Genomic DNA, 13061 nt, shown 5'->3' with positions numbered 1-13061 from the left:
CTTGACCCCTTTAGAACTTTCCAAACCCAGCAAGCTTTACGGGTCAACATGGTTTGGTCTGGCAAGTCCAGAGCCTTTGGGTCCTTTGCAAATTGCGAACACAGGAAAACCTCGCAGGATATCCCGTCCCGGCCCCACCTGGCTGGCAGGTTCTTTCTCCCTGCGCCGTTGCCAGCTTTCCATCAGCTTGAGAGCCCTCCAGATCCAAGCCTGTTCTTCAGGTCTGGACCATCTGCCAGCCATTCATTTCCAAAACAAAAGGGACGTGCTATTAATAAACCACTCCAAAGAGCAAAGAGGGAGAGGTGCGCAACGATTGCTCTGTTGAGACGCAATCGTTTTGGAAACACAAGCACGGCGCCAGAAAGAAATTGCTTTTCTGGACAAACATGTTTTTTTAAATAAAAAATTTTCCTTTGCAAGTTATTCAAAATGTGTGTGTGTGTGTGTTTTTTAAAGATCTACTTTCTAGAGACGTCAAGCGAGATAGCAGACTGCTGAATCATAGGGACACGGAACAGAGGAAGGCACCTCAAGTTCACCTAGTCCATGGTCCTGAACGGTACAGGAAATTTGCAGCTACTGTTTGTCCAGTGAAAAGAAGTCCATCATCCAAGACTTCCTTTTTGAAGTTACCCAGGACAACTTTGTTTTAGAAGTGAGGCATTTGGAGTGTCGGAGGTGGCCAAAATCAGGTAGCCCGATTAGTAAAACGTTAGAACTTATAAATGCCAACAAAGAGGAAACTTTCAACACAGATGCACCCACGATTGTGCATTTTGTTATATTTGAACTGATTTGATTAGTGCCAGTATAGTGTAGTGTTGAAGAGAGGCAGACTCTAATCCGGGAGAACCAAGTTTGATCCCCCACTCCTCCACATGCAGCTGCTGGGTGACCTTGGGTCAGTTAGTTCTCTCAGAGCTGATCTCTTGAGAGCAGTTCTCTCAGAGCTCTCTCAGCCCCACCTGCCTCAGAGGGTATCTATTGTGGGGAGGGGGAATGGAAAGGAGATTGTAAGCTGCTCTGAGGCTCTGAATGAGGGGTGCAGTATAAATCCAATCTCCTCTTCTTCATTGAAATTTAATGTATTTCTAAGACTGAAATTGTGGTCCCTCTTTCCATATTCACTTTCCATTTCCCTGGTTTTATTTTAACTTAAATTTTTATCACACCTGTGGCCATTAGGAGTTCTCAGAAACAAGCAGGTAATTTTTTTGTTTAGAATATTCACCTTACTTGCTGTTATTTTATACTGCCCCTTTATTCATTAGAAATCTCATTTTTAATATGTACATTGTAAATATAACACTGTTATCTGTAATATTCAACATTTCAAGATTTAATAAAGTTCAAAAAAGAAATTCACATCCCCCCATTCCCTGCCAACTTGCTCAGTTGAAGACATAAGAAAAGATCAAAAGTTCCTCCAAACCAGAACCCTGATTCCTGGCCCATTCCAGGGTATCCTAAGACAATGGGGTGGGGTGGGGCTTGTCCAGAGCCTCTTTCTAGAGCCCGTTGTACTTCCCCCCACAATGGGCCTTATCCCTAGCCCTAAAATAAACTGCCTCTCAGCACGGAGATCTTATTTAGCTATCGTATACAATAGCCATTACTAGATCTCATGAATTTGTCTAAACTTATTCTAAAAATAAAAATCTTGCTCTTGTTTGGCACCCTGGTTCCAGAGAGCATGAAAGGCACCAGTCTTCTCCCACCATTAAGCCACTGATCAATTTTTGAGACATAGACTGCCTATGTATATGGGGATTCCAGCCAGCCACTGGTCAATCTTTCTTTCTTCATTAATTTTTTTTCATACCTCACTCCTTCAAGCTAAGCTACTGGCTGTCACCACCGTCAAGCATCAGTGAGTTCCACGATTTTATAATGAATGATTCGAAGGGCTTTCTTTTGCACATCCTGAACCCAATACCCCCATCCATTTAATGGGATTTTAACAACAGAAATTTCACCTTTTTTTTGCCCGGACCTTGATAGTCCTGGCAAGCCCGATCTTCTCAGATCTAGGAAACGAAGCAGGACCAACCCTGGCAAGTACTTGGATGGGAGACCTTCTTGGAATACCATGACTAGGAGGCAGAGGTAGGTTGTACCAAGCTACTTCTCTGAACATCCTCCATGCCCCAAGTAGGGGTTGCCAGAAGTTGCCACAACTTCCTGCTTACACACACACACACACACACACACACAAGAAATTTCACCTTTCTTGAACAGGACTTTTTTCAAGCTGGATGACGAATGGAACATATCTGGGCCTGTGCAGAGTGTTTTTTCCTCTGACCGATGGTGTCAGCCATGGAATGAATCAGGGTGCAGTTCCCATGATGGATCTCATCCTGGCAGTCTTGCCTTTTACCAGCCCAGCCCTGGAGCCAGGATTTACATGAAGGGTTGGTGAACTTCAGGCTAGTGATCTCCAGACAACAGTTCCCCTGGAGAAAATGGCTGCTTTGGAAAGTGGACCTCATGACATGGTCCGTTGCTAAGCTCCCTCCCTAGGCTCCGCCCCCACAATCTCTAGGTATTTCCCAACCTAGAACTGGTAAACTTAACTATGAGTCCCAAAATAGACCCTAAATCCTCACTGGCATATAGGGTCGCCAACTCTGAAATGAGAAATACCTGAAGATATTGGGGGCAGAACCTGAGGAGGGGAGGGACTTCAGTGGGGTAGAATGCCCTAGAGTCCACCTTCTAAAGCAGCCATTTTCTCCAGGAGAACCGATCTCTGATTAGTCATGATCCCAGGAGATCTCCAGCTCCCACCTGGAGGATGGCAACCCTCCCTGGTGCATCAACGTTCCTAGGTGGGATCAGAAAATGGAGCTGTTAGAGGTGCTCCCGTGTTGTTGACAACACCTCTCTCCCAAAAGCCTCCTCCTTCCATTTCACCAGCCCCGGGATCCAATTTCTCCACTCTTAAATACCAGAGACTCATTGCAGTGTCATCTTTCCAGACCCTTCCTATAGCCGAGGCGAGATGTGTGGGTAAATCTGGGGCACAGTGAGGCAGGAGTCGGCAGGGACAAAGTTTTATTTGAGAGCTCTACCTTTCCCCAAAAAAGTTTTATGCAAACATGTCCCGAATTTGCAGGCCTCTTGGGCGTTGCCTGATTTGAAGGAGATTAGAGCCACTGCGTGAAAAGAGAAATATTCTCTCTCTCTCTCTCTCTCTCACACACACACACACACACACATTGTGCTGCAAAGAGAAGCCAAGATTGCCATAATTTTGTCTCATACAGGACTGTGAAAGGAATCCCAAAGCTCACGCAGCCGATGTATTTGATTAAAATAATTGCATATTATAAGTTCACCAAGCCAGAATATTGACTGGGGATCTCTTAACAGTTTGAGCATAACTAATTTGTGTTAAGAAGGCAAAAACGGCACTGCAGTATCGGATCCGCTGCCTATCTAGCCACGCATCCTGTTTCCCCACACACCAGACACCCCCAACAAGGCTCTCAGCAGGGAATGGAGCTTCTCCTTTTAATTGTTACCAGTTGTGGGTATTCAGGGGTTGTCGGCCTCTGAACACAGAAATTCTGTTTAGCGATCCTGCCCGATAGCCACAGAGAAGTCCTCTCTTCCAGTCCAAATCTGTCTAGCCCCTTTTATAAGAAGCTGGCCCTACATCTTGTGGAAGGTAGTTCCGCAAGTTAACTATGTGTTGAGTTTATAAATTCTACATCTGGACTCGCAGTTTAGTTCCAAGGGGAGTCAGCCGCAAGCTAGGCAATCCCCCCTTCCAAAGCAGTGTAAACTCCAAGGTAGGCATGACCCTGTACGTGGAGGTTCCGTTTGCCAGTCATGGGCCATATGATGGGGGACAACCCACTTTAATTTGGAACAGAAGAACCAGGGGTGGAATTCTAGAAGGAGCTTCTTTGCATATTAGGCCACACACCCCTGATGTAGCCAATCCTCCTGGAGCTTCCAGTAGGCCCTGTACAAACAGCCCTGTAAGGAATTCTAGCAGGACCTCCTTTGCATATTAGGCCACACACCCCTGATGTAGCCAATCCTCCTGGAGCTTCCAGTAGGCCCTGTACAAAGAGCCCTGTAAGGAATTCTAGCAGGACCTCCTTTGCATATTAGGCCACACAACCCTGATGTAGCCAATCCTCCTGGAGCTTCCAGTAGGCCCTGTACAAAGAGCCCTGTAAGGAATTCTAGCAGGACCTCCTTTGCATATTAGGCCACACAACCCTGATGTAGCCAATCCTCCTGGAGCTTCCAGTAGGCCCTGTACAAAGAGCCCTGTAAGGAATTCTAGCAGGACCTCCTTTGCATATTAGGCCACACAACCCTGATGTAGCCAATCCTCCTGGAGCTTCCAGTAGGCCCTGTACAAAGAGCCCTGTAAGCTCTTGGAGGATTGGCTACATCAGGGGCACGTGGCCTAATATGCAAAGAAGCTCCTGCTAGAATTCTACCCCTACGAAGAACTGTAACATCAGATTGCCATTTGTGTTTGGCCCGACGCCCTGAAGAGAAGCCCACAAATGGGGGAGAAAAAAACAGCGGCCCACCCCCTTTAGCCTCTGGTAATCAGAGCTACACTACTTCTGAACATGGCGGTTCCATTCAGTTATCGTCGCCGAGAGCTGCCAGTAGACGCCTCTCTCCTGTACTCAGAGCTTTTTTTGTAGAAAAAGCCCAGCAGGGATCTATTTGCATATTAGGCCGCACCCCTGATGTCACCATTGTTTCCCACAGGGCTGTTTTGTAGGAAAAGCCCAGCAGGGATTCATTGGCCTATTAGGCCACACACCCCTGACACCAAGCCAGCTGGAATTGTATTCCTGCTCAAAAAAAGCCCTGCCCGTACTAGAACAAAGGTGCCTATAGTCAATCGTCTGTCTGTGCCCCAGCAGTTGCCAGATGCAAACCAGAAGCCTGCAAGAAGGCTGTAAAAGCAGTCCCTATCTTGCACACAAAAGGTAGACTGCTGCTGTACTGGGAGGTTCTGCTGAGATATCACAGCTAAAACGGATGCTGCTCAACCCATCTCAGAACACGGCTGTTCTGAATGCAGACCAATGTCCCAAAAACTAGTCGAAATCCCATCTGTAAATTAGCCTGTGGACTGTACACACAAAAGCTTGACCCAAGGAAGAAAACCTTTGGGAAACTGACCAATGCGTGGCTTGCTGTCCGTGTTCTTATGGGAAGGCAGAGAAAGGAAGCTGGAGGGTGTCTCAGCGCTGAAGAAATGCTCTGAGAGCAGAAAGGCTGGGCAGGATTCCTCGCGCGAGCGCTTTGGGTCTTGGCTACAGCCCCCTCCTTTTCGAAGCCAGCTTCTCTCATTCCGATTGTGCCCCCTTCGAAGACCTGTCCCTCCTTCCCTATTAGCCCTTTGCCCCGCCAAAAAATGCTGTGCAAAACAACCCCAGGAAAAAGAAAGTGACAACAAAGCCAAATGAACCGCCAGCCCACAATTCAGATGCCGAAAGCAAATCAGCGCAATTGCCCGTTATTTGTGCCCCCCTTGCCAAACGCACACGCAGAATTCAATCGCAGCCGCTCTCTTTGGCTACTAAAACAGAAGAAGGTTGGTAAACCCAGCAGGGGGGGCCGACGTGAGCCCACATGGGCCATCAGCCAGAACTTTGCTTCCCCCCCCCCCCTACATCTTGACTTTTTTTTCAGAAAGTCAAGATACCCACATCCGTCGTTAGGACACTCACAGGTAAGGCAATTGACTTACCTGTGGTGGGAACGGCAGGCTCCATCTCCTCCATCTCTTTTGGAAGAAAAGAACCAGCAGACGCACACCTGCTATTTCCCGATCCCAAAGCGCAGCACACCCCTTTCTCCACTCCCCCCCAGGGGCCCCCGGTCAAAAGCGCCCGTCTATAAATACTCAGACAATGCAGCTATGCTGGGTATGCCCGTCACCGCCCTGCCTGGTTTTTCCTCTGCCTTTTTCCTGCAACACAACCAGCTTGGCTCTCTCTCTCTCTCCCCGTCTCTCCCTTTCTCTCTCTCCCCTCCTCTCTCTTTATCTTAATTGGAGTAAAGCAGTTCCTGCAAAAGGGCATCCCTTCGACGAAAGCGGTGGCGGTGGAGAGGGAACCCACCTTGGAGGAGGAAAGGAGGAGGGGGGACCTGCTGGGAAGGAAACGGCTGTTTTCCCCTCTCCCCCGTGACCCTTCCCACCGAGAAACCCGATGCTGGCTTTGAGGAAGGGCATCACCAGCTTGCAAATAAAGGATGGGGTTGCCAACGACGAACGGAATCCCCAGCAGGCGTGTGCAGTCGGGGGGGGGGGACGTTTGGGGAAAGCGTCTCTCTCTCTCTCTCTCTGTGCCCCCACCCGCCACTACACCAAACTTGTAGGAGAAGCAGCACAGGGCCCAGTTCTCCCTTGCCCAGAAGGCTTACAAGCTCCCCACGCAAACCCTGCCAAGCCTTCAAGGAAGGAAAGTCCCACGTCAGATGCCCCACTGCTTTGACCAGAGGGATTAAACCGTGGGAGGTGCCCCCCCCTCCCCACAAACCAGAGAGCCACAGAAGGTGACGTTGGGCTGGGCTCGGCTTGGGGAGGACAGGCCCACCATGTGGGGCAGGGCCGGCTCTGCCATTAGGCGAACGAAGCAATTGCCTAGGGCACCGGCCTTCTGGGGGCGCCTTATTGGGTGCCCCCCATGTGACTCGGTGATGTTCTCAGTGCAAGGAGGGAGGGGGTTGCCAGAAGTTAGCCTTGCCTAGGGTGCCAGAGGATCTAGGGGCGGCCCTGCTGTGGGCAGAGAACAAGCTTTGCAGGCAGAAGGTTTGAGATCCCCAGTTTGAGGATCTGGAGGGCTTGGAAAGAACTTCTGGCGTCAGGGTTGCCAGCTCTGCGTTGGGAAATTCCTAGAGGGGTGGAGGATGGAGAGGTAGGCTTACAAGTTCCCCAGGTCCAGGCAGAGGATCCCCTGCTATCGCACGCTCCTTCCTGCAGTGGGCCTGATGGTTGGTGGGGGAAACCCTGCCCCAAAGAGCAATGTCCCCGTGCCACATCCCCAATGCGCTGATGCCATGTGGAAGTGATGTCATCATGTCGGCAACATCGCGCACTGATGTCATGTGGAAGTGATGTCATTGTGTCATGTAGAAGTGATGTCATCATGTCAGCAACATCGTGCACTGATGTCATGTGGAAGTGATGTCATTGTGTCAGTGACATCGTGGGTTTGGGGCAAAACTCTTATGTTTTGTTGCTGATTTTACCATAGAGTTTTGCCCCAAAAGCAGAGTTTTGGCCCCTGATGATGCTCACATGATGATGTCACTTCTGGGGGGTGATGTCAGCATGTAGCGTGACACCCCCACCCATCCCCAGAATGCCCCCAAATCCCCCTTCCATGGTGATGAAGGGATATGGCGACCCTATAGAGAAGGCAGGGTTTGGGGACAGGAGGGACCACACAGCAGGGCGTAATACTACAGCATCCACTCTCCCAAGAAGCCCTTTCCTCCAGGGCAAGGGGGGCCAAATTTGCTTAACATAAGAGATGCATAGAATAAACATCAGATATTTGAGAGCTGCAAGACATGAACATCAGATGTTTGAGGGAGGGAGGAAGATAGATGGGGGAGGGAGAGGGAGGGAGGGGTGGAAAGAAAGCAATGTTAACTTTAAATGGCTTGGCTTGGAGAAGTGATAGGCAGGAAGGAAGGAAGGAAGGAAGGAAGGAGGAAGGAAGGAAGGAAGGAAGGAAGGAAGGAAGGAAGGAAGGAAGGAAGGAAGGAAGGAAGGAAGGAAGGAAGGAAGGAAGGAAGGAAGGAAGGAAGGAAGGAAGGAAGGAATGGAGGCAGGCAGCTTTAAATGCCACGGCCCTCAGTTTGCAAGACCTGACCAAGGTTGTCAAGAATAGGATGTTCTGAGGCCATTAATTCACAAGGTCACCATAAGTTGGATGTGACTGGAGAGTACTTCACACACACACACACACACACACACACACACACACACACACACACACAGAGTGCTGGTAAAATCCTTTCTCTTTCTCAGAGCTCCTCGCTAGACAGAACGGACTCCCCAGAAGTAGAGAGGCCACTTGGGTGTTCTCTGCCCCTCGTCTTCTCTGTCTCGCTCCCGCAGCTGCTTCCTCCTCTTCTCTCTGCCCTTCGCGAACCATTCCCTTAATATCCTGGTTGATCAGTCAGTCACACGAGGCCCACTGGATCTTTGCCACAGATCACGTTGAGAGCCTCTCCAAAAGGCCCAGCAGGAAGAGGAGGGCTTCAAACCAAAAGTTCAGCAAGGCTCTCTATCTCTGGGATGCCTCCCTCCTCTCCCCATCCCACCCCCTCCCCCCACTGACACCCCAGTAGTACATCCCTACTGGAGAAGAACCGGCAACGAGCCACAGTAACCCAAACCATTTTGGCTCAGCCCCTGCCTTGGCAGGATTCCATGGAACTCCTCTAACCGGCCTGTGTTGACAGAAGCCAGAAGGGCACGAATTATATTCATGGTTGGTTTGTGGAGGGCCAGGAGGCTGCGAAGGGGGTGGGGGGGGGAGCAGAATCTGTTGAAATCAAGAGCCTCCGCTCCGTCCAACTGGCAGATGTAATGTTCTGGACGCCAAGGTCAAATCTGTCAAAAGAAGGGAGCCTCGTGGAATAAAAAAGAGCAGCCAAAAAATTATTACTTTTTTAAAAAAGGCTCACCCAACTCTTCCCCAGGGCCGGATTAACAAATAGGCAGAGTAGGCACCGGCATATGGGCCCCCACACTTCTAGGGGCCCCAGGCCGGTTTGCTTCTCTCTGCCTCTCCCCCACAGCTTTGTCAAAGGGGCTTTTGAGAAGATGCCTGCAGGAGATATTAGGAGATAGTTTGTGAGAGGGGCCCCAAGATTTTGACTGCCTAGGGGCCTCCACGGGGTTTAATACGGCACTGCCCTTCCCTCTGTTCTCAGAAAGCCCGGCCTCCCAGGCAGGCTTCTTCTGATTTGTACAGCAGCCACGTCCGTGTGGCACTTTCTGGAATGAGATGACATAAGGGAGAGAAAAGGCAAATCCGAGGAGACTCCAGTCTGACAGAGAGGGAGACCGGAGGAAGTAGGGGAAGGGAAGGACGGAGGGAAGGAGGAGGGGTTGGATTTTGTTTCTATGACAGAGGCTTGAGGCATCAGTCCTGCAGGATAAAGGAGTCAGGGGGACAGGGCAGCACAGAAAAACAAAGCTCTGAAGGAAGGGCTACTGGCTTGAAGGAGAGCAGGCAGGGTCATTTAAGGGAGCAGGGAGAGCTCCAGGAAAGGGGTTGTGGGAATAAGAGGGCACCAGGGGAAAAGGAGTGGAATCACTGAAGGGAGTGGGAGGTCTCTGGGGCCCTGGGAGAGGGTTCCAGGTGTAAGAGGCAGGGAGGGAGAAAGAGCCAAATAATTTAAGGGAGCAGGAGCTCTCTGGAGACGATTCCAGGTGTGAGGGGCAGTGAGGGATCAGAAGTTCTCTGGGAATCTGTGAGGAGATTCCAGATGTAAGGGGCAGTGAGGGAGAAAGAGCAGCATCCTTGAAGGGGGTAGCAGCTCTTTGGGACTCTGGGAGAGGATTCCAGCTGTAACGGACAGTGAGGGTGTAGGAGCTCTCTGCACTTCTGAGAGGGGATTCCAGGTGTAAGGGGCAGTGAGGGAGCAGGAGTTCTCTGGGGCTCTAGGAGAGGATTCCAGCTGTAAGAGGCAGTGAGGGAAGAAGCACTTTCTGGAGGTTGGGGAGGGGATACTTCAGGGTTAGAAACCCATGGAATGTTACAAGTGCTCAGAGACCACTTCGCAGAGAGAAGTGGATAAACACCATGACATTCACACCTGGGGTGTGAGGGTGTGCATGCCAATGCAGCATCAGTAAGGATTCCCTTCAGTTGCCACTCAATATGGTCTAGAACAGAGGCACCCACTGTGGCACTGGATACAAACCCAGGTGATGCCAACCAAGGCCCGTTTTATATAATAACGAGTTTCCCTGGCAGGATGCCAGATGCAAAGTGCCTGCTACAAGCAGCACCAATCAGAATAGCTAATTTGCATGTTTTCCATGTGGAAATTACATCATACTCTTCACATGTTCTATTTTTGGCCCATGTTCTCCTCCCTCATTTTATCTTAATGAACCTGGAGGAAGGCCAGACTGAGGGAGAATGTGACCGGCCCAAGGTCACTTGAGGAACTCCGCAGCCAAAAAAGAAGGCCTCGAGCTTGGACCTCCCCAGCCCCAGTCCCTAACCACCAGGGCTTTTTTTGTAGCTGGAACTCCTTTGCATATTAGGCCACATCCCCTGATGTAGCCAATCCTCCTGGAGCTTACAGGCGGCTCTGTAAGAAGAGCTCTGAAAACTCTCGGTGGCTACATCAGGGGGCGTGTGCCCTGACCTTGATAGCCCAGGCAAGCTCAGGAAGGCAGATTCTACGGCGTTATACCCCATTGAAGTCCCTTCCATCCTCAAACTCCGCCCTCCTCGGGCTCCACCCATAAAAGCTCCAGGCATTTCCCAACCTGGAGCTGCCAACTCTACCACCAAGCCACACCAGACCGTGCAAAACACCGAGATCTCTGCCCTCCACCGATCTCATGCAGCAAAGGGGACTCCTTGGTCTTCGCACTTTCCAGAGCTTGCTTTTTGTGAGCAAAAGTGCCAGCAGGACTCACAAGAGGTACCAATTTCTACCAGTTTCCTCTTCCCTCAGCAGATCCTCACTAGGCCGTCCCTAGGAGTCCATTATCTCTTTCTCTGGCTGGGGGGGGGGGGGCAGGCTGGGCCACAAGGTTGCTCCACAAAGAAAAAAGTCCTGGCAATCCCCAGGTGGGAGCAGGGGATCCCCCCGGTTTGCAGGCCCTCCCCACCACTTCAAGGTCATCAGAAAGCGCAGCGGGGGGAGGGAAATGTCAGCTGGGCACTCCATTATTCCCTATGGAGAACAATTCCCATAGGATATAATGGAGAATTGTTCAGCTGGTAGCTGGGGTTCTGAGGGGGGGCGGCTGTTTTTTGAGGTAGAGGCACCAAAAAATCAGCATAGCATTCAGTGCCTCTCCTCAAAACACCATCCAAGTTTCAAAAAGATTGGACTTGGGAGTCCAATTCTATGAGTCCCAGAAGAAGGCGCCCCTATCCTACATTATTTCCAATGGAAGGAAGGCATTTAAAAGGCGAGTGGTCCCTTTAAATGTGATAGCCAGAACTCCCTTGTCACACCCTTGCTCCTGGCTCCACTCCCAGTGTTACCCGGCTCCACCCCCAAAGTCCCCAGATATTTCATGTATGGGTGTGAAAGTCAGACAATGAAGAAAGCTGACAGGAAGAAAGTGGATTCCTTTGAAATGTGGAATTGGAAGAGAGTTTTATGCATCCCGTAGACCAGGGGTGTCAAACTCATTTGTTATGAGGGCCAAATCTGACATAAATAAGACCTTATTGGGCCGAACCATGTTGGTTTGGGCTGGGCCATGTGTGTACCTATTTAAGATTAGGTAGCAGAGATATAAACTTTATAAAGGACACAGACAAACACAAAGATTTTTTTTTAAAAAAAACCCTTAAAACATTAGCACTTTTTGGTCTTAAAGGTGCTTTCTTTGTATCTCTCTCATGGGATCCAGGAAACTGGGCAAAGGAAATGCTGGCTCTTTCCTTACTTCCTCGGGGGACCAGGAGGAGGAGGAGCCTCAGCCAATAGAAGAAAGGAAGAACTGGCTCAGCTCTGCTGTGCGATTGAGAGAGCCTGGCAAAGCAAACTCTCCCTCCCCTCCTTCTCCCCAAGGGAGGAGCCTCAGCCAATGGAGAAAATAGAGGTTTTGCTCTGTAGCTCTTGTGCAATTGAGCAAGCCTTGCAAAGCAAGCTGCGATGCAGAAGGAAGCAAGAGAGAGGGAGAAGGAAGCAGACGACATCCAGTTGCTCAGGGCTCTGATAGGAGCCCTCCGGGGGCCTGATCCGGCCCAGGCCGCGTTTGACACCCCTGCCGTAGACCATTAAAAAGACAAATCCATGGGTTCTAGATCAAATCATGCCTGAAATCTCTCTAAAAGCTAAAATGACCAAGCTGAGGCTATTGAACTTCGGTCACGTGAGAAAAGTGTCTCTGGAACAGAAAACCATGCTAGGAGAAGTCAAAGGCAGTAGGAAAAGAGGAAGACCCGACGTTGAGATGGATTAACCTAATCTAGGAAGCCATGGCTCTGGCTCTTCATTTGCAAGATCCGAAGACGTTTTGGAGGACATTAACTCGGAAAGGGCTTAACAGCACTTAATCCACAACACCTCTTCGACACAGGACCTGCTGTCCGTCAACTTTTGCCTTCTGAGATTGGCTGGGTAGCTGCCCAAAGCAGGGTATTTTCCAGTACGGGTGTTTCTCTTGTAGACCTCCCCATCTCTGCCCACAAGCTGCTGCCACTCATGGCTTTGGGGTGCCAAGAAAAGACAGGCTTGCTTCCATCACATGTTGAACAGTGCGAGAGAGAGGGAACTGCTGGGTTGAAAAAAAACACAATTATGCTATTTGCTTTATCAACACCAGTACAAAGCTTCCCGATACAGGGTCAGGCCACTGCTCCCTCTTCTTCAGTACAGTTGGCAGCTGCTCTCCAAAGCGTCCCACAGAGAAAGGTCATCCAACTCTTGGTATCAAAGAGAGCCAGTTTGGTGTAGTGGTTAAGTGTGTGGACTCTTTTCTGGGAGAACCGGGTTTGATTCCCCACTCCTCCACTTGCACCTGCTGGAATGGCCTTGGGTCAGCCATAGGTTTTGCAGAGCTGTCCTTAAGGGCAGCTGCTGTGAGAGTCCTCTCAGCCTCACCCACCTCACAGGGTGTCTGTTGGGGGAGGGGGAAAGGTAAAGGAGATTGTGTGGCCACTCTGAGACTCAGAGTATAGGGTGGGATATAAATCCAATATCATCATCTTCTTCTTCTTCTTCAGCTTTTGTATAGCAGGAACTCCTTTGCCTATTAGGCCACACACTCCTGATGTAGCCAATCCTCCTGGAGCTTGCAGGAGGCCCTGTACTAAGAGCCCTGTAAGGAATTCTAGCAGGACCTCCTT

The 13061-nt window shown here is 50.1% G+C and overlaps 1 protein-coding gene across 2 annotated transcripts in view; it reads right to left on the bottom strand.

The window, feature by feature from the left end:
- The window catches only part of KCNN1 (potassium calcium-activated channel subfamily N member 1), a 151186-nt gene extending 145343 nt beyond the window's left edge, over window positions 1-5843 (bottom strand). For both annotated transcript variants that reach the window (XR_009555084.1, XM_060232677.1), the window contains exon 1: window positions 5741-5843. The gene's annotated coding sequence lies outside the window, so the exon portion shown is untranslated. The remainder of the gene's footprint in view (window positions 1-5740) is intronic.
- Window positions 5844-13061: the final 7218 nt, after the last annotated feature.

The sequence above is a fragment of the Heteronotia binoei genome, chromosome 2, assembly GCF_032191835.1.
Source record: "Heteronotia binoei isolate CCM8104 ecotype False Entrance Well chromosome 2, APGP_CSIRO_Hbin_v1, whole genome shotgun sequence".
NCBI classification, from domain to species: Eukaryota; Metazoa; Chordata; class Lepidosauria; order Squamata; family Gekkonidae; genus Heteronotia; species Heteronotia binoei.
This window is presented reverse-complemented; position numbering and strand designations above follow the sequence as displayed.